Genomic DNA, 10,361 nt, shown 5'->3' with positions numbered 1-10,361 from the left:
CAAAGTGATTTACAGATCCAATGCAATCCCTATCAAAATTCCAATGGCATTTTTCATAGAAATGGGATAAACAATCTTAAAATTTGTATGGAACCATAAAAGACCACAAGTCACCAGAGCAATCTTCAGAAAAAGAACAAAGCCAGAGGTACCACACTTTCTGATTTCAAACTATATTACAAAGCTGTAGTAATCAAACAGTGTGGTACTATACGAAAAACAGGCACATAGAGTAGTGGAACACATTAGAAATCCCAGAAATAAACCTATGTATATATGGTCAACTAATTTTTTTTATTGATGGCACTAGTTTATTTCCCTCTTAGAAGACCAGTTGTAACCAAATGAAGTGATCATAACCTCAAGATTTTATTGTCTTCATAATATAACAAAATATGAAGCTTAGAACTAGATCACTTGGCCCTTTCTCTTCTTATCTCCTCCCAGTTCAAAACGCTTGTATCTCTTAATAGCCAGCATTCTCTTAGATCTGCCATTGGGCTCAACACATTCCAGCCTCAGCACAATCTCTGTAGTTTTAGCCTTTTTTCCAGAAAACTGGCTTAGTCTGCCTACCGTAGCCACTCTGCTTCCTGTCATAACGCTGCTTTCCCTGGGCATAAAGAGAATCTTTGCCTTTCTTATACTGTGTCACTTTGTGGGGCCATACTTCTTGCATAAAGTCCGGTGGGTTTTAGGAACATTCACCATGTTTGCAGGCAACAAAAGCGAAAATGAACAAACGGAGCTGCATCAAACCACAGAGCTTCTGCACAGCAAAGGAAACAATAAATGGAAAAGACAACGTACTGAATGGGGAAAAATATTTGCAAACCAAATGCTGATAAGGGGTTAATATCCAAAATACATAAAGAACTCATACAAACCTCAATAGCAAAAAGGCAAAATAATTCATTTTTAAAAACGAGTTAAAGATCTGAATAAAACGTTTTTTTCTATAGAAGACACACAAATGACCAAAGATATATGAAAAGATGCTGAAGGGGCGCCTGGGTGGCTCAGTGGGTTAAAGCCTCTGCCTTCAACTCAGGTCGTGATCCCAAGGTCCTGGAATCAAACCCCACATCAGGCTCTCTGCTCAGCAGGGAGCCTGCTTCTCCCTCTCTCTCTGCCTGCCTCTCTGCCTACTTGTGATCTCTGTCTGTCAAATAAATAAAATAAAATCTTTAAAATAAAAAAAGAAAAGGTGCTGAACACCACTAATGATCAGAGAAATATAAATCAAATCACATCACAATAAGCTATTGCCTCACACCATTGTCAAAAAGACAAAAGATAACAAGTATTGGCATGAATGTGGAGAAATTGTTGGTGGGAATGTAAATTGGTACAGCCATTATGGAAAACAGTATGGCAGGTTCTTAAAAAATTAAAATTGTAATTACCATATGATCCAAGAATCCCACTCCTGGGTATATATCTGAAGGAAATGAAATCAGTATCTTGATATATCTGTACCCTCATGCTCACTGCCACATTATTCACAATAGCCAAGAAATAGAAACAAACTAAATGCCCTTCGATGAAAGAATAAAGAAAATGTGAACACACACACACACACACACACACAGAGGAATATTATTTAGCTTTAAAAAAAGAAGGCAATCCTCCCATTTGCAACAACATGGATGGGACTTGAAAACTTTATGCTGAACTGAATAAGTAAGACAAAGAAAGACAAATACTTTATGGTATCACTTATATGTAGATTAGCAAAAAAGCCAGTCTCATAGAGACAGAGAATAGATTGGTGATTGCTAGAAGGTTGAGATATATGGGAAAATGTAGCTGAAAGGGTATAAACTTTCAATTATAAGAAGAATGGATTCTGAGAATCGAATGCACAGGATGGTGCCTATGATTAATGATACAGCATTATATACTGGAAAGTGGCTCAGAGCAGATCTTAAATGTCCTCACCACAAAAACAAACGAACAAAACAACAAAACTATGTGAGGTGATGGATGGGTTAATCATCTTTGTCTTGGTAATCATTCCACAATGTCTATGTATATCAAGTCATCATGTCATACAACTTTAAATATTCACAATTATATTTGTCAATTATTCCTCAATAAACTTGGGAACGAAAAAAAAAAATTCCAGCAAAAACAAATTGGCTCCAATGAACTCCTTATTAATCAATAACTGCTGTCTTTCCCGGGGAGGAGTAAGGGATACCAATGTGAACAGAATATTGTAAAACAAGCATTCATTTATTGGTTTCTCAAATATTATTTCCTGAATGCCTGTGTCATAGAGTCACAGAAGGACAGACATAGCTCCTGCAGGTAAGGAATTAGCCTTAGGAGATGGGTGTGTGACTCAATGGTTACAATGAGAATATTGCTGTGGGAGATGTGGGTTAGGTGTAATGGGAGATCAGAGGTGCTTGTAGGAGACAGGAAGGACCTCATAGAGATGGCCACGTCTGAGCAAGATTTGAAAGAAAAATAAAATGTTGTCAGTGGACATGACAAGAGAAAGCATGGCTTATGCTTGGGGAACAATTACTTTAGCATTGCGAGGAGTCAGGCAGTATTTGGGTAGGGATATGGGGTGAAACGAGGTTAGATAGGTATTTAAGGGCCATATCATACAAGGAATACAAAGGAATGTGCTTTTTTTTAAACACGTTTTTATTATGGTAACATACACATAATATAAGCTTTACCATTGTAACCATTTTTAAGCACATAATTCAGTGGTATTAAGGGTATTTATAATGATGTGCAACCATCACCACCATCCATCTCCAGAACTTTCATCTTGCAAAACTGAAACTCTATACCTATTGAACACTAATTCCCCATTTTCCCTTCCTTCATCCCCTGACAACCACCATTCTACTTTTAGTTTCTAAGGAGTTAGACTACTCTCAATACTTCATGTAAGTGGAATCATATTGCATTTGTCCCTTTTGTGACTGGCTTATTTCACTTAGCATGATGTCATCAACTTTCATCCATGTTGTAGCATGTATAAGAATTTCCTTCCTTTTTAAGGCTGAGTCATATTCCATTGTTCATATATAAAACATTTTGCTTATCCATTCATCCATCAATCAACAATTGGGCTGTTTCATATTCCACTGTGAATAATGCTGCTCTGAACATGGGTGTACAAATATCTCTTCAAGATCCTTCTTTCAATCCTCTTGGACATATAACCTGATGCCGAACTGCTGTATCATATGGTAATTCTCTTTGTAATATTTTTGAGGAACCGCCAAGCTGTTTTTCCCAGTGGTTGCACAAGGGTAAGTAGTATACATTTTCATCTCACCTGTGAAAGGGTCAAATAAAATACTGTGACTAGAATAGCATTCTGGTCATGTTTACACCTTGTCAGAGTCTGATGGTGGAAAATGCTGTAGAAGGAGATTAGAGACAGAGAGAGAAATGCTGGGTATATCTGAACTAGGGAGGAGCAGTAGGGAATGGGGAGCATCGGACTTTTTTGAGTGCTATTTAGGCTGTAAGTTCCAGGACTGAGTGTTTAATTGATGAGTAAAAGAGAGTGGGAGGAATCTGGAATGACTCCAGGGGTTCTAACTCTGACAAGTGGTTCAATGGTGTGTTGATGCCATCAACAAAGAGAGGCAAACCAGGGTGGGGAGAAGGTTTGGGGGCTGGTGAGCTCAGATTTTTAAATGTGTGTGAAGATCTAGATGGATATCCAGGAAGTAATACCTGGCCCACCATTAGGTAACCCTAATATATCATTCACTCACCATTTCTAGTGACCTCTTTATTTAAGCATATTCCAAATGAGACTGCTCTTCATTGGACTGTTAAACAGACTGTCTTGTTAACTGTTGTAAATATCACATCTAACAAACAATAGATGCTCAACAAGTATTTGTTGAATAAATACATGACCTTGAACATAAGAATGTGGTCTCAGGTGAATATGAAACTTTGAAAGTCAGCAAGTTCGTTGGCAAATGAAGCTTTTTGTATCAGTGAGGTTCACAGCAAGAAGCAAATGGGCTTCACTGATGATAATTTAATTGTTTACAAAGATGTAAGCATGGTTAGGGGAAGCCGAGCTGAACACAAGAGTAGAGGGAAGAAATAGTTTTACTAGAGCTAGAAGGGCTGGACTGTTGGAAGAGGGGTGGTTTGGCAAGAGATACAGTTATAAAGGTAATGACCCAGCCAGCCGTGGAGCGCAAGAAGGGAGAGAAATATCTTAGTCTCTCTTTTCTCTTGTCCTCTGACCTCTTGCTGATGCCATCTATTGGTGGAATCCATTGGAGGGAAAGGAAGTATCAGTGATAGAATCCATAGCAGTCCCTTTCTGTGAAGCATGCAATGTAGGAAGAAGTATGTCATAGTAGAGGCTACTTGTCCATGGTGACATTTTCCTTAGTACCCAGAGAAGATAATTGTTGGTTTCATTTCTGAACACTTATTTAGGATAATTAGCCGCGGATTTCCATAAGCATCCAGCTTCTGGAATACCCTTCCAGTGGTCTTCTTGGAGTGGTCTCCTTTTGAGCATGGAAAACATCCTTTCCTGTGGCATCATTGTTTTGTTCATGTCTTCAAATGTCTGACCTTGTCAGGTAGGTGTCAGGACAAGGACATCCCCTTAGATGTTTGACCCCCTGAGAGATAAGTACCACATTCATCCTTCCTGATGAATTTCTTTTTTAGAACCGATTGTCCCTTGGGGGGTCGATTCTGATTTCAAACTCTTCTCATGCTAGATACAACTTGGGCCAAATAGCCAAGGCTTCCCCAGCACCTGATGAGGGCAAGGCATAGGATCAGACCCAGTTCTGTTCACTAAATTTCTCCACTCAGGAATGTGAGGAAACCCATTTCTGGTACTTTTTCTGTCCCTTCATCTTTTCCAATTCTTTCTCCCTCTGGATGGTTAAGTAACAAGAATTTTAAATCAGGACATCAGAGCACATTCAATTTTTGGCTAATTACTGAGTTGATGTCAGTACTCAGATTGGCTTTTCATATCTCAGGGATAATAAATGTTTGTCACCACCTTCCTCTTACAACGGCAACTGAACAATCTCAGGAGAAAGCCTTCCCTTGTCATTGTGCTCCTTTCCCTTCCTAAATTGTTCACCGTTTCAGACATTTCCCTGAGAACAATAACAGAGCCGCTCTGTAATAAGGCAATTCTTAGGAGGGTTATTATACCAGATGAGACAGCCACCTCTCACTCTGTTTAATTTTGTAGTTATTCAACACTGAAGAGAAATTTCCTGATCCTCTTTCATATTGATTAAGCACAGCATAATTAAGGGAGAATAAAAGATAGCTGACTTATCCAATTTATACATTTAATTTTATCTAAACCACACATTCGCAATGGTAAGATAAAACAGAAGATGAAAGTGTGTGTGTGTGTGTGTGTGTGTGTGTGTAAAGTAAAACAACAACAAAAAAGAGTAATATTTTGGAGCACCAGGCCTGAGCCTTAACTCATTCTTTTCTCAAGAGCCCATCTAGCAAAGTAGGATAAGCAACAGAATTCAATCACATGGAGTGAATTTAGAGTGTACCTTCATACCCTCTTTCCATACTGGGTTTAGATACTGTTTGATTGACTGCCTGTCCCGTGGAAAGAAGATGCTATTAGATTTCACTCCTCTAAAGATATGTTCCTTCTTTATCACAAACTCCAAGGTTCACTTTTTACTATGACTTCTAGAGCAATGGTAGAATGTCACTTTCAACTCTGATGGCTTTTCTGCATGAGTATAATATGACAAAGAACACCAAACAGGGACGTCTGGGTGGCTCAGTTGGTTAAGCGGCTGCCTTTGGCTCAGGTCATGATCCCAGTGTCCTGGGATCGAGTCCCACATCGGGCTTCTTGCTCGGCGGGGAGCCTGCTTCTCCGTCTGCCTCTGCCTACCACTCTGTCTGCCTGTGCTCGCTCACTCTCTCTCTCTAACAAATAAATAAATTTTAAAAAAATTAAAAAAAAAAAAGAACACCAAACAGATTCACCCCGTGCCCTAAGTTGATCATGGACAGCACAATTATAGACCAGTGGGAGAAGAATTCATTGAGCTCTTGCCCAAAATTCCTTCTGGGCCAAGGAAAGAAGAGTTGCTGGTATGCTACCTTTAATTTCTTATTTATACTGGGCCTTTTCCAGATGGCCATGACTTTGCTCTGTTGGCCCAGCTGGCCTCAAGGACATTGTGAAGAGCAATAAACATTTTTTTGGGTGAGTTCTCTCATTCCTCTGCCACACGCCCAGTGGCGGCAGTAAATACATATGGGGGCATTTGACCTACCTTTAAAACTATTCAATCTTTCCATAATGAGAAATGATGGAAAAACAGGGAACAAGGCATTTTCTAAGTCTGTTTTATCAGCAAGCAACTAGTTCCATTGAGAAAAATCTTGAATCAGAAAAATTTTCTAGGAAATATGTTTAATTGATTTTCCTACTGAAAGTTGGAAATCTAGAGCAAAAGATAACTAGTATCAGTCAGAACCTTGGAGTTGATAAGCCACAACTCAGTAATGCTTCTGATTCACTCATGCGTTTTTCAGGATGAGAATTTGTACATCTACAAAGTTTTGGAGACCAACCATTTTCAGGGTAATTATAGCACAGTTTACATCAACACATAATTCACCAATTCCAATTGTCAAAATAATTGGGCCACAATATGGTCAGCCCGGATAATTTTAGCATCCATATCAAATTGACCTTTAACTAGCGATTTGAGGACTCTGTGATCAGCTTCTCTGGCAACAAGGAAAATACTACTGAACCGTGATGTATTTGGTCGAGCTTTATAAGCAGTGTGGCAAAGTGCTGTTAAAAATGCCTATTTGCAGAGATGCCTGGGTGGCTCAGTTGGTTAAGTGACTGCCTTTGGCTCAGGTCCTGATCCTGGGGTCCTGGGATCGAGTCCCTCACTGGATTCCCTGTTCATCCGGGAGTCTGGTTCTCCCTCTGCCCCGCCGCCCCCCCCACTTGTGCTCTCTCTCTCTCTCTCTCACAAAAACAAATAAATAAAGTCTTTAAAAAATGGCTCTTTGCAGAAAGGCACAAAAATGTTGGCAATTGTCCATATTAACCCTGCTCGAGTGCAGAGCATCACATAGTTTCCTTTAAACCATTACGACTGTGATCTCTTTTTTAATTAAAATAAAACCTTACTTGAAACATAGTCTCTTTAGCAGTTTCTCTTTGTTTTTCAGCCAATTAATTCAGGTTTTTAACACCTAAATTTCCCACAAACATTCTCAATTGAGTTTCGTTTTTATTCTGCTTTCACAAATTCAGATATAAAAGGCATGCGTATTATTAGTATCCTTTTCAAAAATTGTACTTTGGTTCATTTTGAATAGCTATATATTTTCCCCCAAGTTTGGGTGGAATCTTTCTGCATCTGGATTGGAGCATAGATCAAATAAAATCTGTGTGTAAAACAGAAAAAAATAAAATGAAATCAGTATGTGAACACACTGCCACAACTTGTCAAAAAATGTTGCTACCTCCATCACCATTGTCATACTCCTTACCATGAATTACAGGAGAGTAAAAAAATTCCTAAGTAAATTGAACTTATTTTTCACACATATAAGCATGCTTGCAACCTAGATTTTTGTATGCTTTTAAAAAAACTACTCTTATCAGAATGATTTCATATTGACGTTCTTCTTTTCTGCAAAATTACCTGTAGCTGATCTTACCAATGAGGCATGCACAAAGACCACGGCAATCCTTCTCATGTATCATATTGTTTGGTTATATTTTAATTGTGTTATCTATTTTTTGGAGGAGGAGGAGGAGGAGGAGGAGGGAGGGTATATGAAATTTTATTTTTAGATTGTAACATTTGTTCAGGGTTTTATTTTTCTATTTCTATTTCTATACTTTTCATACGAAGTATAACATTGTGAGAACCACATTTCCTGATTCTATTCCAGCCCTGATAATATTTCATCTAAGATATAGGACAGCTTTTTCTGTCTCTTGGGGACTATGGGAACCATGAATAATAAACTACTTAGTAGTTCCGGGAGGGTAAGTGCTTCTTTCTAGCTCTGCTGTACAGCGTAGGTTCTATCCCTTATGGAGAGGTGAAAAGGTAGAGAATGCAAAGTTTTATTTTTTAACTTTTTTTCTCATTTAAAAAAAATTACATTCAATTACTTAACACATACTGTATTATTAGTTTCAGAGGTAAGAATGAAAAGTTTTAAACCAGTGAAATGAAAAGTTTTAAACCAGTGAAATGGAAAATCCTCAGCATTCTCTTCTTGAGTATCCCACAAGTGCAACATCTGCCAGGAATTTAGCATCTGTCAGCATTTTGACAACCAAGAGCATATTTGAATACAAAACTTTGATATTCTAATATTCCTGTCATCAGATTCTCCACTCACCTCCTCCTAAAATTAGCAAACCATCCTCTGTGAAGGCCTCAACCCTGATGCTCATCTAGATAGATTTTCTATTTTCCATCACCATTGTTTTAATAAATGCACAAACCCGGGGGTGCCTGGGTGGCACAGTTGGTTAAGCATCTGTTTTGGTTTTAGCTCGGGTTATGATCTCAAGGTCATGAGATCCAGCCCCATGTTGGGCTCTGTTCTTAGTGTGGAGTCAGCTTGAGATTCTCTCTCTCACCTTCTGACCCTCCCGCTCATGCTCTCTCTCTCTAAAATAAATAAATAAAATCTTTAAAAAAAAAAAGGCACAAACCCATAATACAAAACCCCACAAATGCAGATAAAGAATGCAAGCTGTTTCTTAATGAGGTCAAATCATAGAATTTCCTGTTCATAATCAGAGATTGCCAGAGAGCCATGTGTTCGTGTAACCTCTGATCTGGGCCAACACAGGCAAGATGGGCTCTAAAGCTCTCACCTTCAGTTCTCACCTGCAAGGTAGCCTGGCCTTGGGAGTAGGAATAGTTCTAATGAGAATCGTCTCGAAGCAGGACATTACTTCTATTTTGAGTGGGTGCATTTTCCAAAATGTATAAATTGTCTTTTAATTGTAATTATGCAATCCTCAAGGCAACAAAAGTAAGGATGACTTCACTGGAGTTGATGGGCCTCCGTGCCCACAGGAGGATTTTCCATCTGGGACGCATGCGGGAATCAGAGCACTGCTGTGTTCTGAACTCAGAGCTCACATAGCAGCCTCTGGCAGCTTCTCTTGGGGCAGCCAAGTCAAAGAGCAAATGGTGAGGGGTGGGGCTGTTCCACGCTTGGTTAAGTCACCGATTTTTTTTTTACAGGACAAGCCAGGCCAACTTAGTCAAGCTATTTGAGTATATCAGCAGTGGTTTCCAGAAAGTATTGTTACCACAGATGTTACTGCAAGATAATCAAAAGAACACATCTAATTTGGGGATGTAGAGTACTTATTTCTGTTGCTGATTCTATCATTTGAAGCTTTCAAAGCTGAAGCCTTTCATGATTAAGCACATATTATTCTCCTGGAAGATATTTCTTTTTTGGCAGATAAGATAATGGAACAGATCCACTGTTTGTCAAGAGGAGTTACTATGTCATTAAAAAGCCTTTAACACAATGTTTTTCTCTTTTCCATGCTGGTTGAAAAGATTTGAATGCAAAAGCACAGATATAACAATAACAGTACAAAACCTAAATTGTCCATGGAAAAGCTTAAACCAACTTAAAATTTTCCATTTGCCAAATGCTCTTCAGGCAATTTAAATGTAATTCAAAACAGGCACTCAGTAGCCACAGATGTGTGGTGCCTCAAAATGTTCTTTGTCTTGGTTGCATACATCCAATTTCTTTCTAAAAATTGTCTCTATTCCAGCAGGAGAAAAAAAATACCCAAATTCAATTACAAAATTTATATGATTAAAATCTTTTTTTTTCCTTATGAGTCTTGAAAAAGTATTATCATTTACCTCAAAAAATCCCAAGTTATGCTGTTCTTTAAAACTTAAGAACAATGCCAGGAGGGCCTTTTGCAGTATAATATGAGTTTATTGAATATCTAGGGTTTGGAATTCAAGGGAATGATCCAAAACACCACTACCCCTGGGCATGGATAGAGAGGAGCTTCTATTTTTGCTCATTTGTACAATGAGGTCATCACCACATTTTGTGTCCTCTAGAGGAGGAAAAAAGGCACCCCAAATTTCTGTCAGAAGATGAATGAACACTGCTAGGTACCACCTCAGGGTGCCCGTTCCTTCAAACACTGCTGTGTTTGGATGAATTTACAGTTTAGAAGATACTTGAATAGAGGAAGTTATAAACGATTTCTGGAGACCTTTTGGAGGTGAATAAAGGTTCCTGATTGTCACTGACCAAAATAAGTTACTCTAAGACCCTCACCTGCCGTTTTTGATCTG

At 38.6% G+C, this 10,361-nt stretch overlaps 1 pseudogene across 1 annotated transcript; it reads right to left on the bottom strand.

Annotated features, from left to right (window-relative positions):
* Window positions 1-408: 408 nt before the first annotated feature.
* LOC308341995 (large ribosomal subunit protein eL42-like) lies at window positions 409-711 on the bottom strand (annotated as a pseudogene). The gene has a single exon. The product of its transcript is annotated as a large ribosomal subunit protein eL42-like (transcript).
* Between the last annotated feature and the right edge of the window lie 9,650 nt (window positions 712-10,361).

The sequence above is a fragment of the Martes martes genome, assembly GCF_963455335.1.
Source record: "Martes martes genome assembly, chromosome: 4".
Classification (NCBI taxonomy): domain Eukaryota; kingdom Metazoa; phylum Chordata; class Mammalia; order Carnivora; family Mustelidae; genus Martes; species Martes martes.
This window is presented reverse-complemented; position numbering and strand designations above follow the sequence as displayed.